Consider the following 16654-nt stretch of genomic DNA (forward strand, 5'->3'; position numbering starts at 1 on the left):
CTTAATAATGGATGGAAACTAATCAAAGACAGATCCAACCTAGAAGTAAGGAGAAATTTCCTGGCACTTAGAACAATTAACCAGTGAGGCTGCTTGCCTCCAGAAGTTGTGGATGCTTAACAAGAGATTGCACAGCTACTTGTCTGAAATGGTATAGGGTTTCTTGCTTGAGCAGGGGTTTGGACTAGAAGACTCCAAGGTCCCATATTGTCTCATGCCTGCCTCTTTTTACAGGACATTTCAGATGTATGCCTTAATTTATTTCTCTTATTGTGTAATTATCAACTCATGTATTTGTGTGAGAAAGAGTGAGTGAAAGAAGAGGAACCAAAGTTACTTGGACATACTTACTCCGGAATGAGACAATTGAACAGAGCTGCCTTAATGAGCCCACTTCATCCCAGGCCTTCCACCACAGCTGACCCAACACAATAATTCATATTCAGCTGGCTCTCCAGTGGCAAATCTCTCCCACTACCGGTCTGCCAGTGCTCTTCTTATGACCTCTTCTGGCATTGGAGGCATGTTCCTGCTTTGTTTCTAAAACACTGATATTCTAAGCATACAATAGTTTTTCTGAGAATACACTGAGTGAACAAAAATATATATACTGTATATCTTGAGCTCAGTTGTGGCAGAGTATGATCAAGGCTGAAAGGGAGCTTCCCCATAATAAGAACATAAGAAACACCTTCTGGATATGACCAAAGGTCTATCTAATCCAGAATACCTTGGGGAGCACCTGCGGCCGGCGTCAACTTCCCTCCGCCCAGTACGCTCCCACAGAGAGGGCCTCCTCAGGGTGCCACCAGTCAAAGAATGCCAACTGGTGGCCCCCAGGGGGAGGGCGTTCTCTGTGGGTGCACCGGATCTTTGGAACCATCTTCTGGTCGAGTTCCGGATGGCGCCCGATCTCCGCTCCTTCCGGCGCGATCTTAAAACCTATCTCTTTGTACAAGCTGGCCTGGCCTGATGGGACGGGGTTGAATTTTATAAATGGATTTTAACTTTTAATCTGTATTAATTTATTATGGGCACTGTTTAATTACTTTTAATAACTTTTAATTTTTGTATCTTGTTTTTATGTATTGCCCTGTTCACCGCCCCGAGTCCTTCGGGAGAAGGGCAGTATACAAATTAAATTAATAATAATAATAATAATAATAATAATAATAATAATAATAATAATAATAATAATAATAATAATAATAATAATAATAATCCATTGTTCTTTTTCCCACAATTGCTACCAAATCTCTAGGAAGTAAGATAGGAAGTGATCCTCTGTCGCTTCTTTTACCAGTGTGAAAAGTGAAAACATCCAGTGGGATTCTTATCTCTGATCCAGAAAACTAAATCTAGTTTTTATAATACACTAATGTTGATATTTATAATATACCACTCTTGATATAACTCCCCCCCATTACTTTCTTTAATATCAGCTGTGATCATGGATGCTTTTGTTATATCATTGGAATCTACTGTATGTTAGAGAAGTTCCCTTCAGTATCGTTCTAGACAGTGCTTTTTTGTAAAAGAAAAAGGTGCCGGAACTCACATGTCATACAACCTGCTTTGCCTACCCTACAAGGTTCCATCCAAAAAAGGTGCCAGAACTCTGTTCTGAGCGTTCTATGAGGAAAAAAAGCCCTGGTTCTAGATATAAATGAATAATACTGTATATCTTAATACAAGGTACTGTTCTGATAGCTTCATATCTTCATGAATATAACCATTGAAACAAATCAAAGTTCACCCTTCCTCCGAATACTCCAAATATTATCTGTTGTATAAAATCAATATTCTGTGATACATGCCTACACCTTTAGATTTTATGCTCCAAATTACATCAACCTGCTAAGAATTAACTGTAGGTAATATTTCATGGATCTGAATAACTGATGTGTGAAGTATTTATGCCACAATCAATCATGAATATGGACCAATTCTTTGTCAGTGGGTGCAATGTATCTTCTATATGTTCTAAGAGATTATAATGAAAAGCTGTGGCAGAAGGACATGATAAAACAAATAATGCTAATAACGGAAGCCTTGTACAAATTTTCCATAAATCATTCCTGTAACCGTGTATGGAAATAGACATAAAGTCTACTAAAGAACTGGTGACTGCCTTAGGAAAATACATATGATTTTACAGAGCCATGATACACTTTCCTTACTTACTGACAGAAAGCAGATAGAAATATCAAATCAACCACATTAACATACAAAAATGTTTGAGGTTAATTTCCCAAATATAGCATTTCCCAGAATTCCCAGAAAACATGTAGTTTCAACATTTCTGGAGGAAATCAGACTTGGGAAATTATTTTATTTCTAGACTGATGTAGGGTACCATCTTTCCCGCTTCTATATTCTTACTTTTTTATAAGAAATAACTTTGGTTTTGCTATATAATTATTAATATTTATCCTCCCATTAGATTATTTTAAAACATATTGTTACACTTTTTTAAAAAGGGGGGTTCATACATCACATTGCTTAACTCGTCATTAAAAAAGTTCTTGATTTTTATTTTTCCATCTTTTAACCATTGGCAGAGGGGTGTTGTTAGATCCCACAATGGTTTGTGAACCAAGCAGAATAAAGAATGTATAAATTATTTCATGACTAAATTAAATGCTGTTTTAACTAACAACTAATAGTGTTTACTGCTGTGCCACAGCAATTTTCATATTTTTACTGTATCTAATGACTTTCTGATGATTCAGATTCTCTGTAGGGATACAAAATCATTATATTAAGGATGAGTGATTTTAGTATGCAACGACTGATCAGTACAATAATAGGTAGACTCATGCTTCAGCTGGTAAATTAAATCATTTACACTACAATGCTTGTCAGTTAGCATAGGGGATTCTTGCACTGTAATTTAGCTGAGTGATAAAGCCTACTTAATATACAACAACACAGAAAAATTTGAAGTAGGTAATCCTTTGACAAATATTATCAAAAGAAAGCAAGCACAGCAAAAGTAGTATAAGTAGACCAATTTCTAAAAAACAAAAATATTGCAATGTCATGCATTACAACTGCATGTATTAGATAGTAATGGATAGAATTTTGACATTGTGCAGTTAGTAACTCAAATAGCTGGAAGCATCTGACCATCTAAAATATTTAGGGATTCACTGGATTTTGATACTTTCTTCTCACTGACAGTAACAAGATCATTATAAAGCAATGCACAACTCAAATCATATATTTCCCAATTTGAGTCAAAGCCATTGCATATACCACCTATTAATTACCCTCATATACATGTAATTTATTGAACTGTTTTCTGAATTGAGGCATTACACAGATGCTACTAACTGGTATCATAACGAAGTTCTATGTAATCCTTGGCAGGACTCTGAACACAGGCCTGCAGCAGATATTATTCCCTAGTTAAAAATAGGGAGATAGGGACGAGTGAAATTATACTGTTAATGCATTATGCCAGAATACAATACAATATACCCTGAAGCATATTAAAATAATATTTATGCTCTTCAGTATTTGTAATGTTGAAATACCAAGGAATAACAGTGGCTGGTGGCAGCCAGGGCAGAGTATTTTTAGTCATTTGCATCTTACTCACGGGTTAATTAGAGAAACTCTGAATAAAAGAAATGCTAATTTATCCAAACAGAAAATAAGAAGACATTCACAGTGGTATTCCAAAAGCTGCAATATAAAAAGAAATGGCAAGGCCAGAACAATTTAATTGATTAAGTGTGCTTCATGTGGTCCTTGATTTACAATTTTTTGTTCATGGGTTAGGACGCTGAACTTGTCGATGAGAAGGTCGGCAGTTTGGCAGGTCGAATCCCGAGTGCCGCGTAACAGAGTGAGCGCCTGTTACTCGTCCCAGCTTCTGCCAACCTAGCAGTTTGAAAGCACGTAAAAATGCAAGTAGAAAAATAGGGACCACTACGGTGGGAAGGTAACAGCGTTCCGTGCGTCTTTGGTGTCTAGTCATTCCGGCCACATGACCACGGAGATGTCCTCAGAGAAGCGCTGGCTCTTTGGCTTTGAAACGGAGATGAGCACCAGCCCCTAGAGTTGGAAACGACTAGCACGCATGTGCGGGGGAACCTTTACCTTTACCTTTATCCATTTAAAATTACAGCAGCCACACTGTAGCATGCCCCAACTTGCACATCAATAGCTCCTCCTCCCCCCCCACAGCACTCTGAGCTCCTTATTAGGATCTATTTCCACTTCCCACTTAACAACCCACACACCTAGAGTTATGGCAGCAATTAAGACTGCAAGGAGTGCAGTCACTAAGCATTAAAGTCACATGACATCAAACTCTATGACAGAAGCAGAAATTCCACTTCCAATCATGGCTGTAAGTGAAGGAATATCTTTATTACTCCCCTTGATTTTTGTAACATATAGTCATGATTAAAATTAGAATTTGGTAGTAACTTTTGAGGAGTGCTCTGGGAGTTAAATCTAAAATTTTGAAACTGCTTGCATTGTCGTAATAGCTAGAAGTATATTCTGCAGTCATTGCTTTGTTTAAGAATCATCTTATTCTCCTCTCCTGCTCCATTCACCACCTATTTTCAGCAAAACCAGAGTTGCAGAGATAAAACAGCTTTGTGTGGCAAAAGCAAATTCAAAGACATTGTGATGGAAAAATCTAGCAATTTGATAGCTCTATAGCTAGTGCCTCTGAGCACTATTATTTTTGTTTCATATATACAATCATATGCATATATATGCATATGTTTTCTTCAACTTAAGGGCATTTGTCATTCTTGCCATCCCTCACTTTATCTGCAAAGGTTCATCCAAAGGTTCATTCCAGTCTGAGGTGAGATTTGAACCGAGATCTCCACAATCCTTATCTGACATCTAAATATTATTCTGCAGTGACACTCCAGGATGAATAAATCAGAACTGCCATTCCATATTGCAGCTTTATATAAAATTATTACCTATTGGATTTAATTACATATAAGACTTAATAGTGAGGTGGCAGCTATAATAAATACGAATGCCGTACATGTAATACAAACATAATAATCTATTGATAAATAAAAGCACATAACACTCTAGGCCAGGGGTCTTCAAACTTGGCCCTTTTATGACTTGTGGAGTTCAACTCCCAGAATTCCGCAGCTGAGGAATTCTGGGAGTTGAAGTCCACAAGTCATAAAAGGGCCATGTTTGAAGACCCCTGCTCTAGGCTTTCTGCAAGCCTATAATATTTTCTGCTCTGAAACTAAGCTTCTGATAGAACTTTCTTAAACAAATGTATGACTTTTCTCACTTTTAAGGCCTCTTTCACACTTCAAATTAGGGAGCCATCCAGATGCTATGAACTACTGTTTCAACATTCTTCACCACTGATCTATAGTTCTCCATGTTTGAGTGAAGTGCATGTAAATTTATAACAGCCCCTCCTCACCAGTTTGTGGAGTATAAATCTCAACACAACTAGTCCACACACCCTGTAATAGAGGATTTTAGTGCAACACACCTGTAAGATACTAGTTTGATAAACTCTGTTCTGTATTTAATAAATTGCATATTTAATTACACAGAAAGTTTACTACTCATCATTAAGAACAATGTATATTTCCTGTCCACATTTGTAATATTTCATTGAGAACATGATATTACTGTTGCTACCTAGCATATTATTTCATGCATATATTATTTGGATTCATACATTTATATCAAAATTCTATTTAGTCACTAAGGGAGGTAAAAACTACTGGGGAATATGGTAGAAAACAAAAATTTTACTCAGTAATGAATAACAACATAATATAAATCCAGTATTGGATGTCTTTAAATGGTTATGCACTTTGTTTCTCTCATGTACGGATATGAAATGGTTCTATGGTAAAACAGAAACAAAGGAAACAGGATTAAGGTTGCTATGGGAACTGAGAATTTTCTGACTTGTATGTGATTAAAATCTTAACTGTAACATTTCATTAATATGGGTTGTTAGAGGCTTTTTTTTGCTATTGAGCATTCTGGTTCTTGAATTCTGAATATATCTAAATATACATATCTAATGGTCATGTTTTACACATATATAAACATACATACAATAAATATACATATTGTAAATAGAATGGAACCTTCATAATTTCTGATAATGTAATAGAAGTTACTCATATAAATCTTTTGTGTGTGGCTAGGACAATGGACTGCTGTATTAAACTCATCTTTCTTAAAACAGGGATGAACAGATTTTTAACATCAAATGGCAGGCACAGAGTTAAATGCTGATCATTCTTAGGTATCACTAGACAACCTGTGATTTATTGGGTTATAATTTCAGAAATATTTCCTGACCTAAACAGAGAAACAGAATGACCATAGCCAGGCAAAAATAATCAGTGCGAGCAAGAGTGGCTTCCAACTTTCTGTTAGCTTCACCTCTGAGTTTTCTTTTGGCAAGATGGCATAAGAATGTTACAAATTTCCTTCCTTCCTTCCTTCCTTCCTTCCTTCCTTCCTTCCTTCCTTCCTCCCTCCCTCCCTCCCGCTTCCTTTCTTCTTTCTCCCTTCCTTTCTCCATGTGTCTTCCTTCTTCCCAATTACTTCCTTCTTTCCTCCCCCTCCCTCCCCCTTCCTTCCTTCCTATGTTCCTCCCACTTCCTTCCTTCCTCCTTCTTTCTTGCCTTCCCTACTTCCCATTCTTCCCTCCCTCCTTCTACCCCTTCCTTTCTTCCCTCACTTTTCCTTCTTTCCTCCCTCCTTCCTTCCTTCTTCACAAGGTCATAAAATTGTGCACGACTCACTTAACAATCATCTTGCTTAGCAATGGAAATTCCTGCCTCAGTTGTGATTGTTGAGGATCACCTGTATGTCGTTCCTTATAAAATAAGTCTCAAACTTCCCAGTCACAATCCTGGCCTACAGGTTTTCTAAATAACCACATCCCTTCAAAAGAGGTATATTCTTTTTTTTTATTGAAAAATTTTATTCCTACCTTCTCCATTGCTATAATTTTTGTATTGTTTATTTTGGGTTATCGCACACTGTTCCTTTTATCAGAGTTCCCCAACGTTTCCCGCTTTACAGACCAACGGGGAGGAGAGAGGGGTGGTTCCATACGAGCGGCGGGAAAGCCCATATGCATGCACAGCTCCGCCGCTTGCACAAATAGAGTGTATATGCATGCACTCACCCACTGTTCGCGGAAGTGGGGATGCATGCGCCCCCCCCACTCACCACTTCAGGTGGCCTGGTTCTGAACAGCTCAAGGCCCAGTAGTGGGCCACGGCCTGGGGGTTGGGGACCCCTGCCTTATATGAACTCAAGTGGTTCTTTGGGGCAAGGAGACAGACAGGTATTCCAGTTTCTGATGCGAATCTGTTTTACCCCAGATGTGAAATATGAAATATGTTCTTGAAATCAGAACTGCTAGGATCATTTACTCTCTGTCCCTTAAACAAAATGAAAAGTACTGCATATAATAGGACTGTGCGAGGCATTCAAAGATATTTTGGTACAAGCATTCCTCTTCATATCCTGCTTCATGGGCCTTCCCAGTGTGTCTGCTTGTAGACCTCTGGCAAAGTACAATCCTGGGAAAGTGCTGAAGACAGCCATGCCAAGCTTTCTGAAGAATATAGCTGTCTCAGCATTTTGATGAAGGGTACTTTCCCTGTGTCAATACACTTTACAAAGCACTTCTTTCAATGCTTTGTACAGCTTTAGTACAACATTCATCCTGCAACTGGTAATATGCATTTTGTCTTATCCTATTGCCAGCCCTGTAGGATGGTTTTTGTAACTGCCTGAAGCACACCAGCCTGTTCTCAACTTGGTTGTTGCTTTGAAACCATTTTTTTAGAAATGAGAACTCTTGTTTTGTATTAATTATCTCAACTGTCTGTTCTACAGTCCTTGTGCAGAATATTATATTCTGCTTAATGTTTCGGTTGCATGCACAGGATTTCTGTACACAGTGCTTCACACTCATTTCATAGATGTGAAATTTAAGTATTGTGCATTGTAGCCTCTTAGGGCTGTTAATTAAGAGCTTCTTCATTTTGACCTCTAATGGCTTATGATATAGTTGCAAAACTATCCTCTGTCTCAACCATGAGCAAACTGGACCATTTCACTCCAAGCAACACCACTAATAATTCCCTTTCAGTATAGACATATCTTCTTTTAGTTCAATCATTGCTATATTAGAAAAGCTATAGCTGTTTTTTCTGCATCATTACTCCTCCACAACTTCCTTTTAAAGCATCGCAATATAACATCTGTGGTGCTTTTGGCTGAAATACTTCAAATATTGAAGCCTTGCTGACTGCATTCTTGAAGCCTCTTTTGAGGATTTTGGCCCATTTGCAGAGTCCTTTTTATCCTTTTTGTCATTCAGTGGCCTTGGCATCTCCATAATTACTTGCTTTGGATCTGACCATAAGACTTCTGAAATTCTGACAGTTCTTTCCTGTCATACCCTCAAAGGAGTGTTAGAGAACTGCTATTTATATCTAGGTTCACAAGTTTCTATCTTAATTCCAGTGCTTATTTGGGAGTGCTTCTCAATTTATAGTTGCTTCTGAACTCTGAAGTGGTGTTCATACATATGGTTAGTTCACCAGTTGTGACCTTTTCTGAGCCAACTGGACTTAGCAATTTATCCATGCCTAGTTTAAAACCTATGTTTTGAACTGAAATGCATTATTTGTAAAGCTACTCTTGAAAACTGTCCAGAAATGGCCATTTTTGTAAAATGCAGCAGCTAAGCTGCTGACCAGTGCAAGATACAGAGAAAATATTATTCTTATACGGAAATATCCAAAGGGGTTGCCAATTGCTTACCACACAAAATTTAAAGTATTAACTTTAAATAAATCCCTAAACCTCTCTGAACCTGTTCCTAAAGCACTGCCTGTTCCACTATGAATCTCTATAATCCAGCAAGAAGCACCCTTCTGTAGATATCTCCATAGTCAGATGCTTTTTCCATCTGGTTCGTGGGAAACAGCCCTCTTTCATTTTCCTCCCAAGCAAAATACACTCCTTAAAGTGATACATGAATTTGTGTGAACATTCATTTATGAAGAAGAGTAATGATTTTATGGGGTTAGGGTTGGGCAAAAAATATACCAATCAATTTCATAATTAAATACAATCCGTATATTGCAGAATTCGCAAAGTTTGTGGTACAGGTAGTCCTCAATTTATGACAACAATTGAGACCAGAACTTCTGTTGCTAAACAATGTGCTCATTAAGTGAGTCACCATGGGACTGCACCTGATTTTATGACATTTTTGCCATGCTTATTAAGAGAATCATCGCAATTGTTAAGCAAATCTGGCTTCCCCCACTGACTGTGCTTATCAGAATTCAGTTGGGAAAGTCACAAATAGCAATCACATGACCCCAGGAGTCTGCAACCCTCATAAACACATCATGGCTGCTTGTGATCTTGTGACCATAGGGACACTGCAACAGTCATAAGTGTGGTGACCAATCCACAAGTCACTTTTTTCAGAGCCATTGTAACTTCAAATAGTTCTTAACAAATAGTCATAAGCTGGATACTACCTGTCACGCAATTGCATCCCAGAGCTTGTACAGATAAAGTAAGGAACAAAGCCTAAAGAATGTCTTGACATCTCTCCTATTTTGCCTGTGCATGGCTGAACTGAATTTTTGATTTTTCTCTAAATTACTCTTGATCTCCACTGTACTTTGAAAACTCCTATCCTAGGAACATAAGTTTTCCCCCCCTGCCCCCTCGTAAGTAGAAACTTGGTAGGAGGATGTCTTTTCTTCTGATTATTTTATTGTTCATTTCTTTTAGTGCTTGATTTCTATTTGGATTTTGATTACGTTAGTGCTGTTCGCTTGCATTCTATGCATTCTATATATTCTTCAGTACTATAAGCCATCTTGATTGTCAAACCATTAAGGTGAGGCATAAATAGATTTTCAAAATTAAATAACATACCATCAATTCTGATCTCTAGAAACTCTTTCAGTTTCTGGTTCAATTTTGCAGGAAAACATTATTCTCAGAGACGGTACCTGCTAGGATGCACTAAAGGCTATTAGGTGGTTGGACAGCATGCATAGTTATGCATAGCAAAATCTGTTGTGGACATCACAAACTGTGAATATTTTTGCTCTAGGCAGGTCAAGGAATGCATATTATTATTGAAAATGGAATATTCCAATATGGAATTACACGCTACAACTCAAGCTATTTGTTGGGCCCAACTGTTTTTTAAGACAGCTTCTGAAATTCCAGTCCAGATGATCTTTGAGTTGATATATTCATGCCCAACTCCATCTTTGGGACAAATAAGTTATGGAAGAGCTTTGGTCAGATATGCAAACATTTGTTTTACTTTGAACTTTTAAAGCCAGAAAAATTGATCCCATTTTAACAGAAACACAGACGCTGGGGAAAGAGATTTCAATTCCTCCTGCCCCTGCTCTCCTATCCCAATTACCCAAACTATTCATCATGCTATGTTATAGCTACTGATATATGAATATTTAGATAACATTCATTAATAAATATAACATAGTATAAAATTTATGTTAAACACAGTCAAGGTATCATCTGTTAATTGAAAACAACCTATGCTGATTAAAGGATACTCTTGCATTTTTTGGCAGGGAAAACTAAAATGGGCTGCCCTTTTTGTAAGAAGCAATCAGTTCAAAGAGGAAATCACAGTTCATTTCTTGCTCAACAGCTCTCTGCACAAAACACCCTAGCATGTGGAGGAAACCAGCAAACATTTGTGGTAGGCTTGTTAGGATGGAAGACATAGTTTCAAAGTCTGTTTATTATCTGAAGGAATTACATTAAGCAATGTAATTCTGGGAACATCATCCAAATTCCTCTCCACAAATGAACAACAGTTCGTTCCAACATCATTCTCTGGAAAAATCTTTCAACTGACCAGAAGCTGTGTGTGGGCCCTTCTTTAGGCCAAACAATGCTATGAAGAGGCTTGTTATCTTGTGTGTCATCCATGAGATACTGTTAGCTTTATCAATAACCAGAACATCTTTTGAACACATGAATACCGGTGCCATATAGGCAGGCCATTTATTAATAGTTGCCTTCTTTACTTTGTCTCTTTCTAAGCCAAAGGCTTGGATGCCCAGAGGGAGGAAAGGACACTGGGGTTTTTTATTAACTTTTGCTATTTTTACCTGAACTGAATGAAAAGCATGTAAACATGTAGACTATTCCTTTCTGCAGGCTTATAATAAAAATACAATTCTCCCCTCCCCCCTCAAAAAAAAGGGAGGGAAGATGCAATAGGAGCCACCATCTCTTTTTTAAAAGAGTCTGTCTGCAGTTCTGGTTTGATTGTAGTCAAGCACATTGGTGTGTTAGCCATTTTTATAACATTACATACATGAAAACAATTAAAGCTGGGATTCTTTCCAGTATATTATCATCTTTTCTGTTCCCTCTGGCCTTTTTCCATCCAATTCAAAGAGTGTACATATAGCATCAACAGAACATTCCCTCATGCTGTGTGGGGCTTTCCTTTAAGGGTTTGTTTTTTCTTCTAAAAACTACAGTATCTGCCTTTAAAGCATAGCCAACTCTAGTCTATCATGGAGCACAGCAGCAGAAGAAAGCAAAAACAAAACAAGCAAACAGGCAAAAGTTTGGTGGATGGCTTTTAAAAAAAAATACTTTGCCACATTAAATCAAAGTTTGAAATTTTCCTTCATAGTTTACTGGATTTCTTTTCTTCCTCCCTTCCCCCATGGTGGTAGTGATAATTAGAGTCAATAATCTTTTGCTGAGAGAGCATCTTGTCCTTAACAGTGTTTATATCATCATCATCAAAGATCTGCCTTGAGGGCCTTGGTGTGTTAATAATTTAAGGTGTGCACGGCCTAGTTATAGCAGGAACCCTAGTTATTGAGTTTGTAAACCAGCCAATGATTTATGGGAACACCTTGCATGAGTCACTCTCATTAAATAAAATACTTCAGCTTAATAAGAGAATGTGGAGGTAAACACAGACCTTCCCGTTACAGGGCAAGTGGGCCTTTGAAAATGGTGTGGTTTGGTGTCACCTGCTGAATTATGAGGAAATCATTTTGCCTTGGTTGGAGCGGCAGAGTCAGACTGACTCTAGCAAAAGACAGGGTGTGGCAACCACCTCAAATACCAGATTTAAATTGCTTTGGATGGATGGCAAAACTGTCGGTTTCTGATCATTCAGTCTCCCGCAGAGAAGAAACACTAAGATATTCCAGCAAAAGCAACACTATCGCAATCTGAGAGCACTACCGCCCCATTTCAGGCCTCATCCTCAAATCCATCAGTCCACTCCATTAGAATTAAACCCTGTCTCTTAAGTTCCTCCTAGCAAATTAGGAATAGTGTCTTTTTCTGTAGTATCCAAAACACTAACAAAAAAGATGTGGATTTGCATAAAACATTCAGGATAATGTTTAAAAGGATATGTTTCAAAGTTTCTATATGATATATATTAAAAATAATTGTAATATTTAAATAGAAATGCAATTTTTCTTACCACAATGGAAAATATTAGACTATTTCTATGTGCCTGCTCTTTATGGGCTATTTCAAGACCATTTATTGCTTCTTGGAGTTTTTTCCACAAGGCTCAGACTTCAAACAGTTGATAGTTTAACGGTGTTTCAAGCAGAAAACTATTGTCTGCAAAGTAAAACATAATGGTGATCTTAAGTAGAAATTGTTTTCCTGAGGCACTCCATTTTTTCCTAGCTGTCTCTCCACCTAGCTAAATCTTCTGTTGGGAAGAATACTAAATGCTTCCTAAAATGCTTGCTAATTAAAAAAAAACTAGGAATGATTGTAAAAATGAAATCACAAAGGAGATGGGAAGGGATCGATACAGAGTTGTTTAATAGAGCTTGCATTCTATATTGTACATACCCAGTTTATTCTGGCTCAATATGCATCTTAAGAAGATCAAGATAGTAAAAGGATAATGCTCTGGAGCACAATTCATTAGTAAGCTCTCCTGTACTCTCCCCACTGCAGTCTAACAAAAGACAGATGTGCAAAAGAATCACTCCTAGCCAATTTTGTACAGGAGTAGTAGAGAAATCAAGAACATAAATTAATCTTTGGCAATGTTAACTGTGAGTGGAAAAAGTTCCTTGTAAACCTCAAAAAATATCTTCCATAAGATCCACCTTAACAGAATATCTTCTACTTGAAAGTGTCTTTTCTTCAAAGGGCTACCTAAACCCAAGAATATTTTAAAAATAAATAAACAGAGATTGTGGCTCCTGAAATTGTCTGTCTGGCTGAACAAGGAAACAGTCATCTGTGCACAATCTTTGCAACTGTAAATACACTGTATTTCTAATTCTAATTTCTAATTCAGAACAGTGATAATTTCTAAAGTTCCACCTATCCTTTTGTCTTTAATGCTTTTCCTCTTTGGGGGAAATACATAAAGAAGCTCCAATTAGCTTCCAATTAATGCAGCCCATATTGTATAAGAGGATTCTACAATCTTCCTCTGTTCCTTGCCTGTGGGTTTTGCTCTTATGCTTTTCTTTTTATAGAAATCGCATAGGTAGGACTACTAGACCAATGTTGCTCAACCTCAGAAACTTTAAAATGTGCAGACTTCGATTCCCAGAATTCCCTCAGCAAGCGTGCTGGTAGGGGAAATTCTGCAAGTTCAAGCCCACATATCTTAAAATTGCTGAGGTTGAGAAATACTGCGCTAGACTGTGACACTTGAGGAAATAATTTTTAAAAAATCTAACTTTTCCATGGGACGTGAATTTCAAAATAGCTAATCTTTGCAATCTTACTTAGATACGACTCTATTATTCTGCAAAGTGACTAAACACATGTTATATTAACCTTTAAAAAACAATATATGTTGTACATGTCTACAGAGACTGAAAGAGGAAATAATCATGTGGACAGCACTCAAGCCCTAAAGTTTGGGGATTTTAAACCAGTTCCTGAGAAGCAATAAAGAGGGGATCTGCCTCAATTCCACCATAAAAGAGACTCCAATACATACAGACACATACAGAAGCACCTGATTTGCCAGCCTGTTTTTTAGTATAGGAACTCTACAAACTGTCTACCTTCTGACAATGTCAGTCTAACCTACTTTATATGTGAAGTTATTACATATGTAGATAGGATGCTCAGGGCAGCCTGACACTGAAAGAGCTGGAGGGTTACATAATCTTCCTTAATTATCTATTTATATATGTATAGGATAATCAAGAATTACATTTGGCTGATGCTTAAAGGAAAGCCCTAAGCCCAGTCAGAAATAATGCATAAAGATTCCAGTAACAGCTCAACACAGATGTTATAAAATCAGTATGTTCTCTATGCAAGCAATGGACCGCAGTCATATTATCCCTTTACATCATGTCTATTAATCATAGGTATTTTTACATAGCAATGCAGATAACTACACAACTGAGATCTTCCCAAGAACAGTTGTATGCTTGTTAACTACTGTTTAATACTGATTAGGATTTGGATGTACTATATATGAAACCCAGCATGAGTACTGTTGTATACAGACACCTGCCTCAAACATATGTCAGACATTCTACTTGTAGGAGACTGGGTTATTCTTTTGTATTAATGTTCCTTTACTAATTTAACACATATTTGAATAAGATAAAGAAAAGCTATTATTCTATGTAGTTATTAATCATATGTATATTGTATTCCCCCAAGTTTATATTTCATCCCAGAAGTATTTAGGAAAAGATCCAGCTACTTTTAGTGATAAAACATTTCTGTATCATGGAATCAAATTAATTAAATTAAAATTCCTGCCTGCAAAGCATTTGCTCAAACACAGCTACCATTAGTTATCATTATTTACACTTTAAAAAAATCCTAATAATTAACAATAAAATAATTTGTAAAAGCCACCCACCCAAAACCAAAAATCATTTCCACCATATGTAAATTCATTCAAGTTCCATTGATTTCAGTGGAAAAAAATGTACAACAACATGCATGCAGTTAAGCATGCTTATATCAGATAATTCAATGAACCAAAGTATAGTGCTTACGTTTACCTATTACTAACCTATATTCCTCACTCTAACCCTAACCCTCACTAAAACAAAGAAACTAAGGAGAGGTTAATGCTGACTTGTTCAAAAGCTAAGTAAACCCAGCCGCAATTCCATTTTAAGGTACCTACTTTAATTATCCCTCCTCCATTTTATTGAATTAGATTTCTCTATTTATAATTGACTATACTCCAGCTAATGCTGGTCTTTGATTAGCTTATGTTGGACCCCATGTGTATGGTTTAGGGGACTATAGTACATAAACAATATGTACTGCAAGTCATGGATGTGACCACTACAGATCCCTAGGACATACTGTACATTTAAAACAAATATATAGTTTGTGATTGTGTGTCTATGTGTAAGACGTTCTCAAAATTGAATGCCTTTCATTAGATGCCTTGACAATTAGGATCATCCACTATACTTTGGCAATATAAAGACATTTTTAGAGAATTCTTATAACCAGATCTGTTATAAGACAAAACGACTATAGAAGTGAGGTTTGCATCTGATAAATTACAAAATCAATTATTTAAACACTTCTGCATCAACATATTACCATCTTTATCACATGTTTATTTTACTTATTAGATTTATATCCTGACTTTATTTACATACATATATATAAATTCAAGGCAGCAAATACACTTATACTCCTTAATATGCCTTCCTTCCTCTTCCTTTTCAAAACAACAATACTGTGAGGTGGGTCAGGCTAAGAGATAGTGACAGGCCCATGGTCACCCAGCCTGCTTTCATGCCCAAGTTGATTGAATTAAATGTTAAAAAATTATAGTGTCTATCTATGACTTACAACTCTTCTGGTTATTTTAGAATAGTACTGTATCTTATTCCTCAAAAATGTCTGAATGTCTCTCCCACAAAAGAGGAAGAAAATTTGAAAAATACAAGGAAGTGGTAAAACAGAAGAAAAGGTTAGATTCTTCCTTCCCCTCTTAATATATACATTTAAAGAAATGATCAGGTGTCCTGCAAAGACGCTTCCCTTCCTCTAATGTTGACAGTGCCGTTTTGCCTTCATGCCTCCGGGCAAAAGAAGATTTCTTTGCTGAGATGCAATCAGCGCCAGCCAATCAGTAAGAAGGGTTAATCAGCTGATCGATTGGTCCCTGAACAGCTTGGACCTGGCTCCTCTCTGACTGGCTCTGGCCTGGCCTTCGGGCAAGAGGTTGAGAACTTTTAATTAGCAGCGGTGCTACTGAATGGTCAACAGATTCACCACCAAGACTGCAGAGACTTGAATAATAGGAGGAAACAATGAAACTGCGGGAGAGGGTGAGCCAAGTAGCAAGGCAAAGGGATAGAGAGGTGGAAGAGGAGAATGCTTTCCCACCACGACAAAAGGATGTTTGACACAGACTTCCGCATATTTTTTGTCTTTAGGCCACTGTTCTTGCTGAGACTCTTCACCTACAGGGAACAGCCCGATGGCCTGTTTATGGCTAGGTAGGAATGTGCTCAAGAATTTAGACTCTGTTTAGAGATCTGTCTACAGACCATATTGAAAACAAGACTGGCCACATTGTGAAATAATAAACTTCAGTATAGAGTAGCACCATGCCATTAAACTATTAGCT

This window comes from Vipera ursinii (assembly GCF_947247035.1).
Source record: "Vipera ursinii genome assembly, chromosome: 3".
Lineage (NCBI taxonomy): Eukaryota > Metazoa > Chordata > Lepidosauria > Squamata > Viperidae > Vipera > Vipera ursinii.